This window comes from Talpa occidentalis, unplaced genomic scaffold (assembly GCF_014898055.3).
Source record: "Talpa occidentalis isolate TD23 unplaced genomic scaffold, MPIMG_talOcc4v2.1 talOcc4.14, whole genome shotgun sequence".
Classification (NCBI taxonomy): Eukaryota; Metazoa; Chordata; class Mammalia; order Eulipotyphla; family Talpidae; genus Talpa; species Talpa occidentalis.
The window spans coordinates 62,539,073-62,562,128 of NW_023601433.1; the positions used below are offsets into that span (position 1 = coordinate 62,539,073).

Below are 23,056 nucleotides of genomic sequence, written 5' to 3' on the forward strand. Positions count from 1 at the left end.
GTTTTCATCCTCTCTGAATCCCAGTTTCTACTTCTGCAAAATGTGAGCTAATCAGAGTTTTGGGTATGGAGATTAACAAAGAGAATATATATACACATACACACACACACACACACACACACACATATAAAGTACATATATATATATATTAGATAAATGCTGTTTCCCCTCTACTCTTCCCCCCTTGAGACTAGCCTTAACTAGTATTCTTTATCTTGTGAACAGTTGAGTAGGTAAGAGCTGGAAGGAAACTTACTTGAGAATCTCTGGTGCAAACTGAGAATACAGATGACGAAACCAAGCTCCAGAGATCCACCCCTCCTACAGCATAAAAGAACTTGTAGTCTTGCAAGTTCTCCCCTTCTCTCTTGACTGCACAGTGGCCTAGCTCCCCAGGAGAATTGGAACCCTGCACATCCACCAGAGAGTGGGTCTGCTTAAGGCCCCTGGACAGCACATATGGTTGCACAGCGTAATCAGGGGAGCACGTCATGCCAACAACTAAGTGAATGGCAACCCCAGAATTTTGAAACATGGATCCATGGACTCCTCCCCCCGTGAGGAAAGGAATACTCCTCCCCTTCTTAGATGGAGCCAACAAGGAGGGCAGATACTTCACACTTGGTTGTCAATATGGAGCCTGTGATAAAGCAGAAAGTGGTTGGGATGCTGGCCTCAGAAAACAAAGTGGAGACTCAGTGACTTCTGACAGCTACCTAGCTTGGAAAGGGGGTCAGACCGTAACCATTCAATTTGTCAACAGTTCTGAATGCTCTGAGGCATTGTGACAGACTGTTAGGGTAATAGGCCTCCCTACTTGCTCACACATCCCTGTCTCCATGCCGTTGGGGATCCCCTCCTACTCTGTGGGCTTGGCCACATGACTCACTTTGGATGACAGAACAGAAGAACAACAGGTCAGTGGCAGAGACCTGGAGAGAGCTTGTACTCTCTGGTGTTCTTGGGTACTGGAAGACTAGTACCACCCTCTATGGGATGAGAGGCCACCAGAAAGGAGCACCAGTCATTCAACCCTGGAAGATGATTGGATCAACTAGCTTCCCTCCACCCAGTGAGCCCTCCAAATGATCAGAGACAGAGTGAGCCCGGCTGAGATCAGCACAGCCTCACCTAGACCAGAATTGCCCAGCCAAGCCCAGCCCATGCTGCAACCCACAAGAAGTTAAACTTTAAAGTGGCTTGTTATGCAGCAAAAGCTAACTGATACAGACACCACTCTTAGCTCCACAGAAGAGATCTGAGATTAATAAAAAAAAAAGAGAGCAACTCATAATCTGGCACAGGAAGAGACGTGTGCATAAAGAAACATTGAATCTCAACTAAGTATTCAGGGAGGGAGAAACTTTACATTGACCTTGAAAGACATCATCTAGTCAGACGTGTATCACATGTTGAATGGAGCAGGCCCTGGCAGAGCACACACTCCAAGTATAGCTCTCTCCTGCTGCCGCATCGCCCATGTGAAGGCAAGGTTGGCAGCCCTACTTGCAGATGATTTCAACTAACTTGTCCAAATGCACATAGAAAGAAAGTGCCAGAATTTGAATCTAGGCAAGAGAGATCGGGGGCAATATAGACCAAATCCAATATGTATCTTCCAGAGTTGTTCTTATCCCTGCCTGTCAGCTGTGAGACACATCCATAGAGGGGTAGTTTCACAATTCCACATTGAATCCCTACACCCGCCTCATTCTTCCTGCCAAGTGAGAGCAAGTATCTGAAGGGATCATTTCTCTTGTTTATTGCACCAATTTGGGGCTGGCAGGTAAGGAGCAGCAGAGAGTGAGAGCTCGGCGCTGGGGGGTGTGATGGGGAAAAGGGCCTTCCCTCTCTTCTAGAGTTGCTCTGTCATCCAGGGAAAGAGGTAGATGGTAACAATGGGGCAAGAGTGAAGGGTTACTACTGCCTGCATGTATTTCAGCATTTAGCTAAAAGTAAAGGAAATAATACCAAAACCTTTCCTCTATAAGATGCTGAACAATGAACATAATCCTTTACATGTATTGTCTTTCGTCTGGGAACATAAGTAGAGCTGGCTTCCCCTTGTGTCTGTGCTTTGTGGGAAATATCTTTTCACTTCCTTTTATCTATAAATAGAGAGGATAAATATAACTTGTTCATGACTTTTGGATTGGAGGGAGTTGTGTGTTGATGAGACAGACTATGCTTGAAATGTGCTAGATTCTCAAAAATGGAAGACCATAAATACAGCAGCAGTTAGTATTGATCAGGTAGTTACCACGCACCAGGCACTGTACTAATGACTCCTCCTGAACTTTATCAGCTGATCCACTCAACAAGGGGATGATGGAAGGACTATCGTTTTCCTCACTTTAAAAGATGGGAAAACTGGAACTTATTGAGAATAACTTATCTGAAGTCACTCAGCTGGTAAGTGGCATAGACAGGTTTGATTTGGTGTTACACCCCCACACTTTTAGCCACTCTAGTATGGACTTGATTTAAGCACATAGTATCAAGTCTAAAGAAGGGACTTTTCAATGCTGCAAAAAGCATAAACCAAGCAAATAGGTATAAGGTATTGTTCCTTCAAAGGCACTGTGCAGACCATAACTATTCTCAGGCGACACTCAGGGTTCCTGGCTTGAAAAAGAGCTATTAAAGGGACATCAGACATATTAGAAGCACAGTTCTAAATCAGAGGATAAGGCGTAGTGGGAATTTAAAACCCAGGTTAATTGCTACTGAATTTAACTACAAGGACCAGAAAACCTTGTAGTGACTTAGTCTAGGTCAGGCATTTGTTTCTGTTTCATAAGTGGAGGCACTTCAATCTTATTTCTCTACTTGCCTCTATATGTCTTTTCCATCAAGTCCAAGGTAGCTGCTCTATCCCTGGCATCACATTCCTGCCAGCAGCCAGGGCAAAAGGAAAAAAAAAAGGTACACTCCCTCACTTGAGAGAAACTTTCTGAAAGCTGCACACATTTCTTCTACGCACATCCCAGGACTTAATCAAATGACCATAGCCACTGGCAAGGCAGACTGGGAAATAGTGTTCATTCTAAGAGACCATGTGCAGAGTACAGATGGGAGGTTCAATGCAGGGAGACAGAAGATGGTAGCACAGCAAGCACCACCCGCCACAGAACAACTAAGGTCCTTTATGATCAGGCCACTTCTCCCCAACCTTCAACATTCCGCTAAAGTCACTTCCGTTGTTGGTGACAACAGCATGGAGGGGAGGTGTGCTGAAGTGACTTTAGCAGAATGTTGAACTACTTGCAGTGCCCAAGCACACTAGCCCTCCTGGAAGCACGTTAACTCCCTGTGCTTTCCTTTCAAGTGACTCTCAGTACAATGTGTTGTTGTCACCAACAACTGATCCGCCTGCCTCCTCCTCCCCAAGGTTGAAAGCACCTCAAAGGCAGCTCCCTGGTCTTCATCTCTCCCTCAGGTGCCACCCCGTCCCAGTCCCTGCCTGACATGGGTTGGTGTTCAAAAATTTCATGATTACCAGAACTCTTTGCAAGTCCCTGTATCATGGGCAGAAGTCAAACTGAATACCTAAAAAAAATTTGTAGGGTTAAAAATTTACATGACTTCAATATTAAAAGTCTCATAAAGGGGGCCTCCCTGGTGGCTCAGTGGTTGAGCGTTGGGTTGCGAAGCTGCCCGCGGCCTCTGCGGCGCCGGTTCGATCCCCGGCTGCTCCCCGGCCACCAGAGGAGGGTCCCACATGGCGCGCAGACCTCTCCTGCCACCCGCTGCTCCCCTCAGCAGTGTACTTCGGTCTTTCTGCCTGCTCTGCTCCCCGCTCTGGCTCTGGTGAATTCTCTCACCCTCCTGTGCTTCTGACTGTACCCAGTGCATGTATAAACAAAACAAACAAATAAATAAATAAATAAAACATGCCTCTAAAAAAAAAAAAAAATAAAAGTCTCATAAAGGGATACACCAAGAGGCCTATGTCCTGTCTTTATGAACTCCATTCCTTTTATCTCCCAACCTTTTCTACCTTCCAACGTTTCTTTATGCATAAGCACACAAATAAAAATGTATGCTCACTTCCCTTCATTTCTTAGGCAAACATTAGCACCATTCTGCTTCTTTCTCTTCCACTGAAATAACACATCCTCATAATGTCACCACCGCAGTCAGCAAAGCACACGCTGACTCCACGTTCAGTGGCACAGGGTCCCAGTGTGTGGGTGTGGCACCGTTTACTTAACTCGCTCTCTTTGTCATTACACACCGTGCTGAAAATGTCATTTCCTGTACAGGGAAGTGATCCTGTAAAATAAATTCCAAAAGCTGGAATTCTGCATGAAAGGGTAACCGCATTCGTCGTTTTGGTGGCTACTGTGGCATAGCAGTCTGAGACTTAAAATAAAATTCTGAGTCTCAAGGTTATCTTCTGAGCATTTTAAAAATCATCTTTTCTAAGGAAACAGACCATGAAGATAGTCAGACCAAATTATCTCATTGCCCCTGGAATGTTTTGTTGCATTCGCTGGGGATAAGGGGAGGCACCAGGTGTGAAAAATCACTCTAGTTTGGCTCTTTTTACAAACACGGTGCACCTGAACCCAGTGATTTTCTTGGCATTTACAAAAAGGGCCATTTCTGCCTGGGGTTTGTACTACCACAAAGCTTTTAATGGAATGCTAGACAAAATGAGAAATCCCACACTGAGGCACTTTCCTGGCAGCAAGCAGCACAGGGGCACATGCCACTCTGGGAGCTTTGAAAACATCACAGTGTAGCAAATTGCTGGGCCATCTGTGGTCCCCTGTCCACAGCAGCTAGGGGCAGGAGCTGCCCCTCTGGACCTCAGCAAATGCTCTGGGACTGGCCATGGTCTGCATCATCCTGTATCCATCCACCAGATGCCCTAAGCCTAGCCATCCTGCATTCTGTTGAAAAAGCACAGAAACTTCCAGGCCAAACATCCCTCCCATGAAAGCAGGGTTCCAGGGGCTCATGGATTAGCAGCACATTAAAGGTTCCAGAGACCAGAGCTGAACCTGTGTCAAGGAGAGACGGCGCTACAGTCTGCCACAAAGGAGCCATAATCCGCAGGTGCTGGTGCAGAAAGCAGAGGGGGGTGCCCCTGCAGTACAGGGGCCGCTGCTCCAGCAAGTGTGCAGTGGTGAAACAGATGGCACAGCCTTGGAGCCTGCACAGCAGGAAGGAATGACCTCTCAGGGGACTCGGAGGCATTCTGGCACCAAATAGGTCCATCAGAGGCAGAGAGATTTAGGACAAAATCTGAACTAGACCAAGTTATGGAGAAACGAGCCCTTGTCTTCAGGATCCCTAAATGCTCTTTGGAGCATGCCCACCATCATTTCCCACCTACAGTATAGCCTGAGTCTCCCATATGACCTATAAGGACATCTATACTAAATACAGCACCACAGTGCTGCCCGTGATGTCTACCATGTGGCTCCTTGGCTTCAACATCTGCAACAGTCCCCATGTCACCCACTCTTGCAGCCCTGCCACTCTGGCCACACCAGTCTCCTTGCTGTCCCTCAATCCATCATAGTCAGCTCCCACCCCAAGTTTCTGTATTAACTACCTGCTCCCTACCTGAAACACCTCCCTGGCCCAAAGTCCTCAGCTGCAGTCTTATGAACTCACGACAGCCGTGAGAACTGGGCAGGCTGATCTCTCTCCACGCTCCATTTCCTGGACTAACAATGAGAGTGTACACTAGATAGAAGCTCATGTCTTTCCCAAATGTCCACATCTCATAGAGGAGGTAGCACCCTCTTCTCTATGGGATGCAGGGATGTGGGAAGAGGCCACTGGAAGATGGCTGCATGATGCTGACAATTCTGAATCTAAGTTGTCTGGCTCCTCCAAGAGCTTCCCACTTGCCTTCCGCGGGGGCTTCCAAGGTAGGAGCCAAATTAAAAGTCAAGTCTGAAACAGTTATTTGGATATAGTGTGGCAGTGGTTCTCCGGAAACCACTCTGAAGCAGACTGCCATCTGTTCTGATGCCTGTTTAAAGAAAGGACAAAATTGATGGCAAAAACCCACATCTGTTTCTCAGCAATAGAGACAGCTAGCCATCCTCCGCCTTTACCACAAGCTCGGTTAGTCATTTACACTAATCTGATCTGTGGCCAGAGAGATGGGAGTACTATTATCAAATTAAAATGTAATAAAAGTTCTAGGCTTGACCATCTCCCTTATTCTAAACCAACCCCCCCCCATAGCTAATGTTCTGCCTGCTGAAGTCAAGGCCCCCAGTTGCCTGAGGCAGCCAACTCTCTGCTGAAAGTCAGTCCTCTTCTGATGGTCTCTGTCTCCGCATCTGATCCACCTTCTCCCAAAAGGGTCTTTCTCCCCTATCATAATGGCAGAACTGGCCTGAGGAGCTAGACTAAGAATGTACCATAGACCCCTGAGCATACCATGCTGGCCTCCTGTTCCTCCCCTGCCATATTCTTTTGAGGTTTTTTGCCTGTGAAAGTTGAGGAAGTCATCACCCACCTTCTTTCAGGTCATGATGTAGAAGGAGAAAGGAAAGAAAGAGTAGGATGACTTACATTAAGAAAGTGGATGTGTTTGAGAATATTGTGTCAAATGGAAAAGCCCCCAAATGAGGGAAAGTAGGAGAGCTAGAAAGAATCCCAAGAAGGGTGTGAGGCCTAAGAAAGTGGCAACAAGCAAGAATTGGCCGATGAGCAATGGATTTGAAGCAGGGGTAATTTTTAAGACATTCATCTTGCTATGGAAACTTTATGTGGTCATCTTCATCTCACCATATTCCCACCCATGACCCTAAACATGAGAGCAAGCTCTGCTGTGCCGCAGCCTGATGTTAGTGGAACTTATAGGAGTGGACAGGCCAGTTGGCAAGAAAAGCAGTAGTCACAGAAACCAACAGTAGGAGCAGTAAAGTTGGTGTCATTCCGTGCAGCTATGGAAAGCTGCTTTTGTTAATGAGTAAAAGACAAATGATCGAGCAGTCATTACTCCCTAAAATTATAAACTTTCAAAAACATTTTTGTTCAACATCACCTCTGTAAGAATGTATTATCTCATCTCATGCCTGGAGATCTGGGGCATCTCAGATTCAGAGAAGCAACCTGGATTTCCAACCCAAGGGCAAAGCTCCAGATGAGGGGTTTCTGGATACAACATTCACATTTTTCTTAACCCCACAGTTTCCAAGGACAGAGCGCCCTGAGTCTGCTCTTGGCCCAAGCAGATGTTAATTCCTTTACAAGCACCCAGCTTTGCTTTGAGCCCACTAAAACGCTTCCTCGTTTGAATGTGAGCTAAATCCCTGTCATTTCCCCAAGTCCTGTAATAACCTGGTTGTGGCTTCCTGTGTTTGATGAGATGCTCTGCCGTCCCCCGGAGCACTCTCCTGCATTGTTACAAGTTAATAAACCTCGCTGTAGATTCCACATTTATCCCTGCTGATCACTGGCTTTATTACTTCAGACATTCCAGGGAAAATGACCCCTGAAAGATTACAGTAATAGGTGGAAGACGAAGAATTCTCTCAGCAAAAGAGAAAGAAAAGCTGTGAGACCTGGGGTTCTCTGGGTTAGGCAGATATCCTGAAAAATATGAAGACCTGTAAGAAAGCAGGGAATGAGTTTTGCAGTCAGAGAGCCTTGGGTCAACGCTCTAGCTCCCCTACTTAGTAGCTGGGTGTTATCTAACCTGTCTAAGCTTTTGGTATCTTCACCCTGGGGTGCTTCCAGGGTTCAATGAGGTCATGCCTGTGAAATGCTTTTCAAGTCGCCGGTCATATATTATCCACGACCAGTCAACAATGTTAACCATTACTCTGTCTTCAGTAGAATGGAAAGAATCATGAAAAAATAAAAATTAAAAATTAAAACTATCTGTTGAGATTGGAGAATTTAAGTAATTTTCTTTTATATCCAATATTGCCGTTATGCTTTCTTTTTTTTTTTCCTGAGCACACACTCCTGGGCCACGGGCTGCTTCTGCAGATTTCCCTGGTTCAGTTAACTCTGTGCTTCCAGCTGCTCAGGTCAAAACCCTGGGACCATGCTTGGTCCTCTCTCTCCTGCCTCACACCTGAAGGAGTAAATCCTGTTGGCTCTTCCTTCAAAACCCAACCAGTTGTCATCACCTTCACCTCTACATCCTGATCCAACCAACCATCACCCCATGCCCTGGTTATTTAAGCTGCATCCTGACTGAGCTTCCCCTTCCCCCACCACTCACCTCAGCAGCCAAGTAGATTCATTTAACAAGGAAATCCGACTTCACTCCCCTCTGCCCAAAGCTGTCCAATGACCAGTGATGGCACCTCACCAAATCTTTACATAGAATAAGGTCCTACCCAATGCAGCCTGGCAACTGCTCTGATTTTTTTCTCTCACGCTCTCCTCTTTCATTTCTCCAAACCAGCCACATTAGCTTCTGAGTTATTTCTGGAAATGTCAGGGTGCTCCCACCTCAGGGCCTTTGCACATGCCCTCCCTGCTCTAGAGTCCCACATGGTTCACCTCCTTCAAGTCTATGTCCAACTGTCCCCTTCTCAGAGATGCCCACTTAACCTCTGCGGGAACACATGGGACTGTGCAAATTCCTCCACTTCCACCACATCCCATCCCCCATACTCTATTTCCCTCCATGGCATTTATGGCCATTGGACAGAAAGCATATTTACCTTCTTACCTGCTTATTTCCTATTCCTGCCATTTATAAAAAGGTTCGACTTGACCAGGGCCTGACTTTGTTTTGTTTACTGCCATGTCTCCAGCACATAGAACAAAGCTGGCACAACACAGATATTCAATTAATATTAATGAAGTGTATGAATGAAATCAAAGGTTTTAATGGAGTTTATTAATTCCTGTGCACTCCTGCCTGACAGAGACAATATCATTTTCCTTTTGATCACATGAACAAACAATAGAAAAATTATTTTCTCCCAGCCATATAAAGGCCAGGGGCTTTTTAACCTGATGTTTCTGCACAGAAAAGCAGACTTTGAAGTATCCTCAGAAATCATGGCCCACATGTCTGTGTACACACACACATACACACACACCACACACACACTTGCACACTGAAGTGCAGAAGAAAACCTCACCAGAGAAGACAGGTAGTCGATCAACAGGCCACAGTGAACAGCAAATGTACCTGTTGCGATTATAATGATTTTCCATCAGTTTGCACTGTGACCCCAAAGAGCTACATTAAGTGCTTTTGAAGACTAGACCCAAATCGGCAGCAGCAGCAGCATCTCCTGGGAGCTTATTGGAAATGCAAATTCTTGAGCCCACCCCAAACACACTGAGTCAACAGTTTTATGAGAACAGACCCAAAAATCTGTTTTGGTAGACCCTCCAAATAATACTGATGCACTCAAGCTTACTGGATGAACAAAAGCAGAGGGAAGAATAAAAAGTGTAAAAAACTGGTGAAGTTGTCCAATGCCGCATTAAGTCTAATACCAAGTTCTGACTTGACAATATGGGGCTGTATAAAGGTGAAACAGCATATGTGGTAAAGGAAACAGTCCTTTTGGGAGTCAAGAAATCCTATTGCTGCCCCATCATTGATCTCTTACTCCTGTCCAACTGTTCCCATCTGCTTGGTGTGAAATGAATTAACTAAGTCACTGGCTTCCAAGAAACAGGTGTGTCTTCCATGATCACAGCAATCACTGTCACTGCCACATTAATCCGGTTGCCACTGTCAGGAGACTGAACGAGCCAGAAGCTTGAATCACCTTTCACAGGTTAGAAGCTGTCCTCACACCATCCCAATTCCATTTCAGCCTCAGTATATGGGAAATGCAGGATCTTATGGGAGCAGCCCAGGTTGCAATGTCCTACAGGACATTACTGAACTCTGGGGGAGGAAAAACAGAACCTTCTGCCCTAATTACAGTACATTTTTAGCTCATCAATATCTGCCCACACTGCTCTGGACCCAGGAGACGGTGTTGCTGGAGAAAATGACACAATCACTCAGAGAGGCACGGGTTCTTCCTGAAATGGAAACAGGCTTATGCCATACCCTTGAGCTTGCCATGGCTTTCTTGTGCTTAGAGTAAAATCCTAAACCTCTCAACACCACCAAAACCAAACAACTCAATTTAAAAATGGGCATTTCTCCAAAGGAAACATACAAATGGCCAAAAGCACATGAAAAGATGTTCACTGTCACTGATCATTAGGGAAACAGAAATTCAAACCATGATGAGATATCACTTCACATCCATTATATGGTTATTATTTTTTTAAAGAAAGTCACAAGAGTTGGTAAAAATGTGGAAAAATTGGAACCCCGTACAGTGTTGGTGGGAATGTATGATATGGGTTACCCATTGTGGGAAGTTGGGTGGTGGTTCCCCAAAAATTTAAACATAATTATCGTAGGATCATACGATCCACCAAATCTTCTTAATACCTACCCACAAAAAAATTGAAAGCAGAAACTCAAATACCAGTGTCCAAAGCAGCATCGTTCACAATAGCCAAAAAGTGGAAATGACTCAAGTGTCCATTGAAGGATGACTGGTAAACAAAACACGCTAACTACATGCAATGCAATATTCAGTCTTATAAAAGAATGAAGTTCTGCCGCATGCTGCAACATGGACAGACACTGAAAACACTGTGCTAAGTGTAATAAGCCAGACACAAAAAGAAAAATATTAGATGATTCCTCTCAAATGAGGACCTAATGTAGTCAAATCAGAGAACGAGAAAGCAGAATGGTGGTTGCCAGTGCTTGGTGTGTGAGTAGTGGGGACTTAGTGTTTGATGGATACAGAATTTCAGTTTGGGAAGATGAGAAAGTTCTGAAGCTGGCTAATGGTACTGGTTGCACATAATATGAATGTACCGAATACCACTGAAGGGCACACTTAAAAATGGTAAATGTTGGGCCTCCCCTGGTGGCGCAGCGGTTGAACGCTGGGCTGCGAAGCTGTCCACAGGCTCTGCAGCATGGGTTCGATCCCCAGCTGCCAGCAAGGGTCCCACATGGCACGACAGACCTTTCCTGCCATGCCCACTGCTCCCCTCAGCAGCGTATTTCGTCAATCTGCTTGTTCTGTTCCCCTCTCTGGCTCTGGTGAATTCTCTCACCCTCCCGCACTTCTGATTATACCCAGTGCTTGTATAAATGAATAAATCTTTTTTTAAAAAGTGGTAAATGTTATAGATTAAATCCCAAACTGCTCTCCTCCTCTGACCTTTGCCCATTTTTTCACCATTCTCATGTCGGTCCATTCCTGCTTATTTTGCTTCAGCTCCTCAAACATGTCACACTACTTCTCACCTCAGAGCCAATGCACAATACTCTTCCCTCTATTCTCTCAAGGGTAAGTTCTTCCAATCCTTTGAATTGCAACAGAAACTAGTTAAGAGTTTGCCAAACTTCTTCCTCATCCCCACAGCTAGACCTTACTTCTCAGCCTTCTTTGCTGTCAGGTTTTTCAGGTGACAATGAGCAAAAATACCACCACCACCTCCAGGTTGGCTACCCACCCCACTGAAACCCCATGCTACCCAAGAACATGGCGGCTGTGGAAGCACGTGTTGAAAACTGAGGAGACACAAGATGGAAGGGTCTGGGATTCCTGAATCACTGCATGGAAAAGATCACCTGCTGATCAGGTAATATTCATTTTGGATTTCATATGAGTGTAAAAAACTCATCTTTGAATCTTTATCTATTTAGTATGTTCCTATTATGGTTAAGAGAACTAATCTTACTTTAACCCAAATCTCAAATAGAGGAGTCCTCTGTCCTACCAGTATAAAGACCCTCTCCCTCACTCCATCATTCTCTGTGTCACCATACCGTTTCTTGTGCTGTCTTCATGGTCTTTAACTTATTTATTAATCTTAACACCTTGATTTGGGCATGTTTCCCCTACCAGATAGAAATTTCTTTGATACGCAAACTGTGTGGTTGGTTGTCACTGATTTTTCCTGTTGCCTACTACAAACTTAAATATATAGAGTTGACTCTTGAACAACTAATATGCGCAGGTCCACTTATATGTGGATGTTTTTCAGTAGATATTATCAATGCATGAATTGTTATACTTGTAATACACATGAATTTCTTTTTAACAATATCTTTGCATTTTTCATATCTGGTATTATATGCATAACATTAGTGCTTTGTCTCATAAGACTGTGTTGATGTCGATACTGGCAGACAGATGATTTGTCTTGCAAATGTGAGGCAAATACTGGATCCATTAAAAACAGTACAGCGCTGTCGATGTATTTACATGTGCTTATGATTTTCTCAATGACATTTTCTTTTTGCTAGCTTACTTCATGGGAAGAATACTGTATTAATACAAATAATTTATAAAATGTGTTTCTAATTCAAAGGGAAACCTGCTTGCCTGTGTTCAATGCAGCCTTGTTTACAACAGCTAGGATATGGAAGCAACCTAAAGGCCAAGAAACAAATGAATGGATTAATAAGATGTGATCTATCTATCTATCTATCTATCTATCTATCTATCTATCTATCTACCATTGAATACTATTGAGTTATCAAAAAAGATAAACTCTTGCCATTCAAGGTAACATGGATGGAGCAGGAAGGGATAAAACTAAGCAAAATCAGCAAAAGGGAGATACAAATACCAGGTGTATTTGACATGTAGTGTCACTTACATGTGGAATATGAAGCGGGGGGAAGGGTTAGATAAAGCCAAACTGAAAAACGAACCCTTGAAACCTGAAAGGAGAGGCTCCAACACTTCTATCAGAGAAGCAACGATGTAAATCAATGTTAATTCGACAAATACATTTATTGAAATGTGTGTTGATCAATTTTTATATTATTGGTAAAGCTTGTCAACAGCAGCCTGTTAGTAGTTATTCTTCAGAGAAGTTGAAAAAGGTATACATGGATTTTTTGATGGCAAGGGTCGTCATTGTCACTGACCTCTGCTTTGTTCAAAGACCAACTGTACTCTATGAAGGGACAAAGGTCTAAATCTCAGTCTAGGAATCAATCTTGTCTGTTCTGTTAGACCCTCCTCTTTTCTCTTGCCATGTGACAGAATATGCCTTCCACAGAATATGTCCTCTCAGAGCTTTTTAAAACTTACTTACATTTATGTTGCACCCCTTAACATGATGTTTTGTAACTCTGCAACTACAGCTGTAGTAGTTACCTATCCCCCCCATAGAGTATATTCTTCAGAGTATATTTACATTCCTAGTGTCTAGCATATAGTAGGCAGTCAAACAAATTCTGGGAGTGAGCAAATTTGTCAAGGAAAGGATATGAGACCGATTCCATCTTCAGTCACTGGCAGTGCAAGTACCCAAAGCAGCATTTGCCAAGTTTGGCCTATTCTTCATCTAGACAAGTGTCATGAGTCACCACACCCCATGGAGGGAGTGCAGTCTGGAAGAGCCCTGGCAAGGGAACACGCTCGGTCCCAGCTCACCATGTACTCTGGCAAGTCACCTGGTCTCTCCTAGACTCAATCTCTTATCTACACAGCATGGAATTTGGGTTAAACAATATTGAAAGACTATTGTAATTTTCAAATGTCCTGGTTTAAACCCAGGCAGCCACAAAAGAAATGGAAAACAATGCTGTGTCTGTGATCATGAGAAGTCACTAAGCGCATGTGCAGATGGAGCATTTGAAATAGGACTGGTCCAAAGCTTAGCTATTGTAAACAGTGCTGCTATAAACATAGGGGTGCAGGTGTTCTTTGGAATTGATGTTTCTGTGTCCTTTGGGTAAATACCTAGGAGTGGAATTGCTGGATCATATGGAAGCTCTATGTTTAGTAGGTCCAGAAATCTCCACACAGCTCTCCACAGTGGTTGGACCAGTTTGCACTCCCACCAACAGTGCAGAAGAGTTCCTTTTTCTCCACACCCTTGCCAACATTTGTTGTTGCTAGTTTTTTTAATATGTGCCATTCTCACTGGTGTAAGATGGTATCTCATGGTAGTTTTGATTTGCATTTCCCTGATGACAAGTGATGTTGAACATTTTTTCATATGCCTGTTGGCCATTTGCATTTCCTCTTCAGAGAAGTTTCTTTTTAGCTCTTCTGCCCATTTTTTGACTGGATTATTTTCTTTGTTGTTGTTGAGTCTCATCAGCTCTTTGCAGATTTTTGTGATCAGTCCTTTATCATTAGTGTTGGGTGCAAAAATGTTCTCCCATGTGGTACATATATACCATGGAATATTACTCAGCATTCAAAAAAGATAAACACATGCAATTTGCAGCAACATGGATGGCGCTGGAAGGGATCATGCTCAGCGAAATAAGCCAAAAAGAAAAAGAAAAATACCGGATGGTCTCACTCATAGCAGGAATCTAGAAAACTTAAATAAGGGACCAGGAAAATGAATAACTATAAGAAAGTGAAAATCAAAATCAACAAAAAACTATGAACCAGAGACACTTTTAGGGGGGCAGGGGCGGGAGGGGAGGGATTGGGGTCAGAATGGGGGGGCTGCAATTGTATGGGGAATATAAAAATAAAATTTATTATTTAAAAAATAAAAAAAATAAAAAATAAAAAATAAAAAATGAAAAATTATAAATAAATAAATAAATTATTAAACTATATAAAAAAAAAAAGAAATAGGACTGGTCCAGATTGCAAGTCTCAAATGCATACTGGCTTTGGACCTCCCTGGTGGCGCAGGTGGTTGAGTGCAGCGAAGTGAAGCTGTCCACAGCCTCTGCAGTGCCGGTTTGATCCCCACTGGCCATGGAGATGCCCACATGGCAAGGCAGACCTCTCCTGTCTTGCCCGCTGCTCCCCTCGCAGTGTATTTCGTCAGTCTGCCTGTTCTGTTCCCCGCTCTGTCTCTGGTGAATCCTCTCACCCTCCTGCACAACTGGCCTGTACCCCAGTTCTTGTATAAATAAATATTTTAAAAATAAATAAAATGCATACTGGCTTTCAAAGACTTGGTATTAAAAGAGAGCATGTAAATATCTCATTCATAATCTTTATGGTGATCACACATAGAAGGGAATAACATTTTAATATAATTAAATAAAATACATTTTTAAATTAATTTACCCATTTCTTTTTACTTTTTAAAATGTGGCTACTAGAAATTTTTCAGTTACACATGGCACTTGCTTTATGGACAGCACCTTTCTGTGCCATTATTACTACTTCCATCCTGACATAATCCAAACTATAATGCATAATTATTGCTTATAAATACTTTTCTGAGTTCTCCAAATTAACAGTTAAGTAATTCCCAAAAAAAGACTCACTAACATGGAATTAAAATAATGAAACTTCATTATAAATGTGCACCCATGTAGACATTATGCAGTTTTGGTCCATAACCTGTGTGTTTTAGGTTGAAACTATTAGTGAAAAAGAAAATATTGCAGCAACTGAAAAAGTGTAAGGTTGAAACAGTCTTGATGAAGACAAGGAAAGACAAAATGTAAAGAGCATTTTTACAGCTATGGGGTAACCCTACTTGTCCCCTAAAGCCAGATATTTTATCTGGGTTATAGAGAAGCAGAGAGAATATCTTTTCTTTGTTTCACTCATTTCAGAAATGACCAAAACATGAGCTGAGATGGTAGTTGGGATCAGGTAGGATTATAGAGAGGTGAAATAGCAATAGGACATGTGGGCAAAAGTAATTATTCATATGAGATTAGAAGCAGAGTGGGATCAGGGAGAGACTCAAGGAAAGAGATTACAGAGGTGGTGTGCAGCATCAGTAGGATCAGCATCACCTGGGAACTTGATGGAAATGCAAATTCTGGAGCCCCTCCCAAGTGGTCCATTTCATGATACTCATCTCCCACATAGTTTTCCTCTTCACAGAGTCTGGGGAAAATACTCACATAGGCCTGGGGTTTCCTACCAGAAGATTTCAAAATTTTTCATGGGCATGGAGTAGCTTCAAGTTAACTATTGTCCCACATTCTCTTCCACATCAACACTCATCCCACAGGGAACCCAGAATTACCTGAAGGAATGAACATTCCCTCCACTGTCACTTGGGGGACTGTCAAAGTCTTCCCCCTCCCTTTTTACCTACCCTATACCCTCCCCAGGATCAACTTCACTGTCACAGAAAAGGTTCATCTGTAGAACTCTGAGTCTAGCACTTTCAAATGAGTGACTCAGACACTGAAAACAGGATGTTTTTCAAAAAAATTATCTCTGGATATTTTATAGTATTTTAGTCTCATCAAGCACCAAAGATGAAAGGGATGGAGAGCAATGCTCAGCCAAATGTTTTTAATTGAGACAAGAGTTTTGTCTCTACCGTGCCCTTAATGGAAGCCAAATCTCAAGAAAACACTAATGGAAAGGTGTTTTCTTCCAAGCCTGCAAGTCACCTGTTCTGGGAAACCCCATCTCAGTCAGTGCCCCTAGTTCTGATCTTTCCCTTCATTCTTTTTTATAACACTTGACACAATGGGAAATGATGTATGTATGTGCATTTATTTACTTAGTGTAGGTCTCTCATTAAATCATCAGTTCCGCAGGAGCAAAAACCTTGTGTATATTTTCACTTTTGTATTCCCAGGCACCAGGTTCACATTGAGCACAATCTACTAAAGGGAAAATCATCCAAAAATGTTTTGCATTAATGAAATAACTATAAGACTTACTACTCCAATCTTTTCTGAAAAGAAAAATGGGCCTCTAAGTGTGTTTCTGCCAAGAGCAGCAGAAAGGTGACAGTAAAGGTTAGAGCTCTGAGAGCTTCAGCCTCATCCTGCCCATATCAACTCAAAAAAAGGGGTCACAGAACAGAGAGCAAGAACCAGGATTAAAACCCCACCTGGCATGAAAGGGAAGAAAGTGATTCTGAGGACAGAGATCTTCTAGAGGTGGTCAACTCGTAACTCAAAAAAAAAAAGGAGATGAAGGGAAAACTGAAGAAGTTGAATTTTTACAAAAAGCCAAGATTTACTGTGAAATTTTCCAAATACCTTCCTGAACTAGGTCTTAGTTGGATCAGTTCACAAGTGATTCTCATAAGTATCTTTTTGATCTTATTTTCCACAGCTCTTGCCCATCATATCTTAGTCTACACAGTGCTGTGGTCTGGAACTCATTTACCTCACTTCCCACTGACCCAGGTTGACACCACACTGCTAACCTACGGGAATCCCAATGCCGAGGCGAGACAAGCCACCAGTGATGACCATTGCTGTTCATTCTTCCTATTTCCCGTCTACCAGAACCTTCTCACCTAAAGAAATCAGAACAGCAGGCATAAGAAGATACATATCAGGAAACCTCCCCCTACACTCAGAAAAGTTTATCTAGTTTCTTTTCAGACCTACAATCCCAGTTGTTCAGCTGGCGGCGTTAGTAGGCCATTCCTCTCGTCCTAAATAAATAAATAAGCTTTGCAGAAATGAACAGATGGAGGAAAATTTCAAAGCAGCATGTGGGCGTTTCAGGCTGAAATCCCATTAACAGATAACAGGATTTATAACAGCAGCTCCCACATAGAGCTTTGGAAATTTTAAACTTGTGTGTAATAGATTGGGCTCCCTCTCCCTTAAATTATCTATATCAAGTGCAGAGACATAGTGTTCCATCACTTGGGTTGAATTTCTTTCTCTAAACTAAAATGTCCACATTGTCACCTAAAAAGTGTGTGTGAGGGACACCAGGGGTAGGAAAGGGCAGCGCCAGGTGTGACTGTTTATATTACTTCTTTGTTCTCTAACTCTTCTTCCCCAGAAGAGTTGTTCAGTTCTGTAGGGGTGAGGGGTTGGTTGTGGTGAACTACAGCCTTGACTCATAGGAAAGAAAACTAAAAGGGTGGATGTTCTAACTAAGCCAGAGCACACCGGTACCTTATTTCAGCCAAGAAAACCTAAATCAACATCAAAATAATAATATCCAAATATTAAGAGGCACCATTTAACATTCTAGCAAAGGTATTGATGTCATTAAGAAACCACATAGAGAGTGAAATGGGACAATCACTTGGGACTCTCACAGCACTCAGAAGCAGATGAAGAGACCCTAGGAATCCCTGATTAGATCGGGAAGGATGTGTGAGCTGGGTTCATGGACTGGGGGTAGGGGTGGGTGGAGTTGGGGAGCTACTGACTAAAAAACATTGTCAGAGAGACCATATTTATTTTATTTTACTCTCAGTCTGATAGAGGAGTGGAAATCTGAATTACCCTAATTGTCAGGACTGAAGTAGAAAGGAAAGCTTTTAATTAGTTTATTGATCACCCTGAAACTCAGGACATTCAAGGATAAAAATCCATAATGGCCAAGACTCAAAGTTGAAGAAGGTTTGCAGGGTTCCCTCCGGCCCCTGATTTAGGGATAGGCCTCATTGTTCATGCATGTCCCCATGAATCACTGACATCAAGAAATGCATAGCAAATAAAAGAATTTATGACCAACTCAAGTGGTCTCTAGAATGTAGTAACAGGGAATTGGGAGAGCAGGCACATTTTCAAACTTGATAAAAATAGTGTCCATGCCATGTACCAGTACACAATTGCTTTCATCTTATTTCAGCTTAAACTTCTTCAAAGATAACTTCCCTGACCTCCCTGACTCAGGTCTCCCTGTGAAATATTTCCATGGTATCCAGTTCTTTAGAGCATTTCACTACCTGTAAGCAGGCATTTATTTCCCATTGTATGCTTAATGTCTGTCTTTCTTGCTAAGCTCTGAGCTCTGTGAAAATGGAAACCTTATCTCTTTTTCTGATCATTTTATCCCAAGAGTTTACAAAGCATTTGTTGAATAACTTTGGACTAATGGCCAAGAATAGTAGTGGCTTTATTTATTAAATGAGGAAGTGAATGAATCAGTTAATCAACTATATTTGGTAAGAGCAGTAGTTTACAAGACTCCTGCAAATGGGGAAGCCATTGGTGTGGAGATCTATGGCACCAAGCCCTGGTTACACTCTATGAGATCCAAGAATTGTTAACAGAACATAGTGAACTTGATGGGGACACTGACCTTGAAAGATTTTAATGAGAAGACTCAGTTGGAGGTGACAAGCCAAAAACAACTTCAGTGTTTGCCAAATCATATTTCTCCAATTTAGTATATCTGTAGCTGCTCAAAGTAAGCAAAGAGTGTCATGATATGTCTGGTTTGCTGAACTGGATCCCTTGGAGGAATTAAACTTGCTTCTAGCAATGATCACTTGTGTGTTTAGTAAGCTTGATGGCTATTATTTAAGAATTCAGCAAGTGCACTACACTGAGTAAAGGACACTGAGACCTATGGACCCCAAAAATCCTGGGGAAATCTTTGCTCAATACACACCAACCCATATACACATTTACACATCACACACACACAGAGTTTTCTAGGTTATATTTATGTTAAAGATCTAGAACATTGTAGCTCTAAGTATGGTAGGTAATTATATATAGAGTACCCTATAGCTGTTGCATAGCCTTGCCTTCTACTTCAATTTAGGTAAAATCAATCAGCGCCCCACCTGAATGCAGATGGACACATGCCCAATCCATACATGTTGATCTCACTGAGTTCAGCATGCAAGTCACGAGGGAGTATGTACATTTCCTGTACTTCCACATCTGCTCAATGGCAGCCATGAGACCAGCTGTAAGATCTTGGGTTCTGGTGCCTGAACATATCCTGAAAGTCCAGTACTCTCCAGGCAGCTGAAGAACAAGGCTTGACAAGTAAGATCATGTTATACTGTTAAACTCTCTGAGGTTCTCTTCTCATCTCAAGAAAGATCTTGGAGTAGGTAAGTGAACATTTATGTTGTGAACATGAGAGGATAGTATTTCACTTATCCAGCTAACTCTCAAGGAGGAAATTCTGGATACTGAAGTGTTTTTTCTGATACCAAGAGAATTTATCTAGCTTATATTATTGTGGCCAGTAAAACTCCACCCAGGAACGCTTGCTCTTCAGGAACAGAACCAGCTTAAGTCCAGAGAATGATTCTCTGCTGCTCAAATTTCAGGACCCTTTGACCCGGTGGCCAGGAGAAGACATCATTGACCTTGATGTCAGACTTCATGAAGCCCCAGACTCTGCTGCCTTGTTGTTGACCTGCCTAGTATCCATCCCTCCATCCCCACCCTGAATCATAGTTTCATTAGTTATCTCGGCTTTGAAGATCTTCAGATCCAGAACACTCCAAGTGCTGACATCAGAGAAGAACAGGGTGGAAAAGTCAGCTTCAAACATTTCTTAGTTTCTAATCATGCATGACACAACCCTTCCCAGAACTGATGGAATAAGCAGTTCCGTTGAGCTCACACTCCAGAGAAGAGAAGGCAAAGCCCTGGGGAAATTGTGAGTATAGAAAGAAATGTCAAGAGCTCACAAAATGTGACTGCCACCTTAAAGACTAAGGTCCCAAAAGATTAAGAAATCACCTGGGTGCTTCAATCTCTATCCACGAGACAGTTGTAGAGAGGCTGCTACTGATCACCGGCCACATGGCTCAGATCTCACCCAGCTGCCGAGTGCCCCATCCTAATCACAAGCTGTTCCGTGGCAGGAAGGCCACCACCAAGCTGCAGCATGGCGACATGCCATGCCCCCAGCTGCACAGCTGATAATGTCACACCAGGGCTGAACAGTCGCACAGCAGGCTGTGTGGGACTGGCTGGGAGTGGCCAGTGTGGCTGATGTCACTGTTGTCAATGAACCTCACTTTCTTCCCCCCTATGCCCCCTCCACTGAGTTTGGGCTTGAAAAGAAATGAAAGATGCAAATCCAACCAATACAGACACAAGGAAATTTAGCTGTTTTCTGTCTAATCCCAACACCAGGGTTTCTCGAGGGATAGTCCCAAAGGAACTTTGAATTGAATTTGAAAATCCCTCCAGAGACCATAATAGATACCTGGTTCATTTTTGTGAAAGCATGGAACTAAAACTTCCTCTCTCTATGTAATACATGTCAGCCAAGCGGGCCCTGTTGGTAGCACCTGACACCAGACAAACAAGAGAAAGAAACTCGGTAATAAAATGAACTGAGATCACTTCAGACTTTGAAAACTGACCATCATGGTGGGTGTATAACTTCACTTGAGCTGTCACATCTTCCTGAGCCACACAGAAACAGAAGTTCCCCTTACCTCCTGGATGTTACTTATTTTACAATGATCGAAAGTGAATTTCTGAATAAATCTTCAGTTATTTGTGAGCACCTAGCACATGAAGAAGGCACTTTAGCAGAGCAGTACATTCCATCTGCTACCTCATTTGATCTCAGCAAGCTTGTGAAGAAGGCAAGAAAACACAGCCTAAGTCCTAAGTCTATAAAGTAAAAGAGTGATGAGTGCCCAAAATTAACTCAAAACCATAGTTAATAACTTGTACAACTAAGCTTATAACCCAGACCTTTTACTCGCTCTTTAGGAATGTCTACCATACTAAGTTGGTATCTCTGGAAATATATGAATCTAGCTGGGAAAAAAGAAATGCAAAATATAATGAATGCAAAGAATTATATGAAATAGGCTTCATAAATATGCAGTTAATAAAAGCCAAGGGAAGGCAGAAACATAAAAGCTAGCGACAGACTGAAAAACTGAGGAAAAAATTAGCAAAGGACATGGAACATGAGTTAGAGCTTCCATTATGAACCAACCCCACTGATACCTTGATTTTGAACATCAGCCTCAACTGTTTCACACAGATTGATTCACTGTCACCTCTACTAGAAAGCTTCGCCTGACACAACATTCACCCCTCTTTCCTGCACCCCACCATTACTGGGTTACATGCTCCCTCTCCGCACTTAGAATAAGAAAAGTTTAAGCTTTGAATTTACAGTACTGATTTTATACTTTATTTTTTATTTTCACGCACATTCCTCCCACACTATTGGCTCCATGAAGGTAGAAATGGTCTCTTTTTCATCTTTCTATTTCTACTATGTAGCACATAATGGTATAGTAACATGACTGTCAATCAGTGAATGAATGAAGACTGATCGCATTCGCATTTACCAATCACAATCCATGTATCATTTCGATGAGTCAAATGATAAATCTTTCTAGTCACATTTCTCTTTCTACCATTTCCTCTCCTATATACCAGACTTTATGGTGGGTTAACACATAGTTCACCCAAAATCAAGTTTATGGGTTTAATTCTTTCTACGTTTATTTCAGTTCCAATACCCAGGTCTTACCCTAACAATAGCCAGTTGAGGTGAGTTGAGTGGTGGACTCCCATGAAAAGGTATATCTGTGTTCTAGAACTATGATATGACCTTATTGGAAAAAGGATCTTTTTTTAAATTTTTTTTTATTTTTATATTCCCCATGCAATTGCACCCCCTTTATTTTGACCCCAATCCCTTGATCTTTGCAGATATAATTAAGGATCTCACAATAAGATCAGAGAGAAAATTAAATTCTGAATTCTTGTGGCATATTCAAAATCCAGTGACAAGTATCTTTACAAAAGACACACAGTGGACAAACATCTGGAGAAGAGGAGAAGCCTTTGAAAAGATGGAGGTAGAGTTGAAAGGATGTGGGAACAAGGAACCACCAGAAGCTCAAAGCAGCATGAAAGAATCCTCCTCTAGAGGAGAGAGAACCACTTGGCTGTCACCTTGACTTTGGACTTCCAGCTTCCAGAACTGTGATAGAATGTCTACTGTTTAACCCACCAACTTTGTGGTGATTTCTTCCAGCTGCCCTGAGAGACTAATGCACTGGCCCTCCTAGATCTTCATCATATTGTCCATAAGGAAACACTAGACCACAGACTACAGGATATACTCTGCAGCATGAGTCCCCACTCCTAGGAAGAGGATTTAGAGAAAAATGAGCCAATAAAAAGGCGAGTTATTTCTGTAAGTACAATAAGAATCATTTGTATTTATTATGCTCTGATCTAATTCCAGTCACTATTCTAATCATTTCACACCTAGAAGTCATTTAACCTTTTGGACAATCCTATGAGACAGCTAGTGACATTATTCCCATTTTATAGACAAATTGCACACAGAGGGTCTCACTCACGGGCTCAGGATCTCACAGCAGTGAGTGGTCTCTCACCACTCAGCCATGTCTCTGCATAAAGTGCAATGAAACTGAGAGCAGAGATCATCCA

General features: G+C 42.6%; 1 long non-coding RNA gene across 2 annotated transcripts; it reads left to right on the plus strand.

The window, feature by feature from the left end:
• The first annotated feature begins 833 nt into the window (after positions 1-833).
• On the plus strand, positions 834-22,790 carry LOC129145778 (uncharacterized). Of its 2 annotated transcripts, none has more exons than XR_008551812.1 (4): positions 834-1,786; positions 2,306-2,412; positions 11,434-11,619; positions 22,307-22,790. It is a non-coding gene; the product is annotated as an uncharacterized LOC129145778 (long non-coding RNA). The 2 variants fall into 2 exon arrangements; XR_008551813.1 differs by lacking the exon at positions 22,307-22,790 and adding an exon at positions 19,419-19,457.
• Positions 22,791-23,056: the final 266 nt, after the last annotated feature.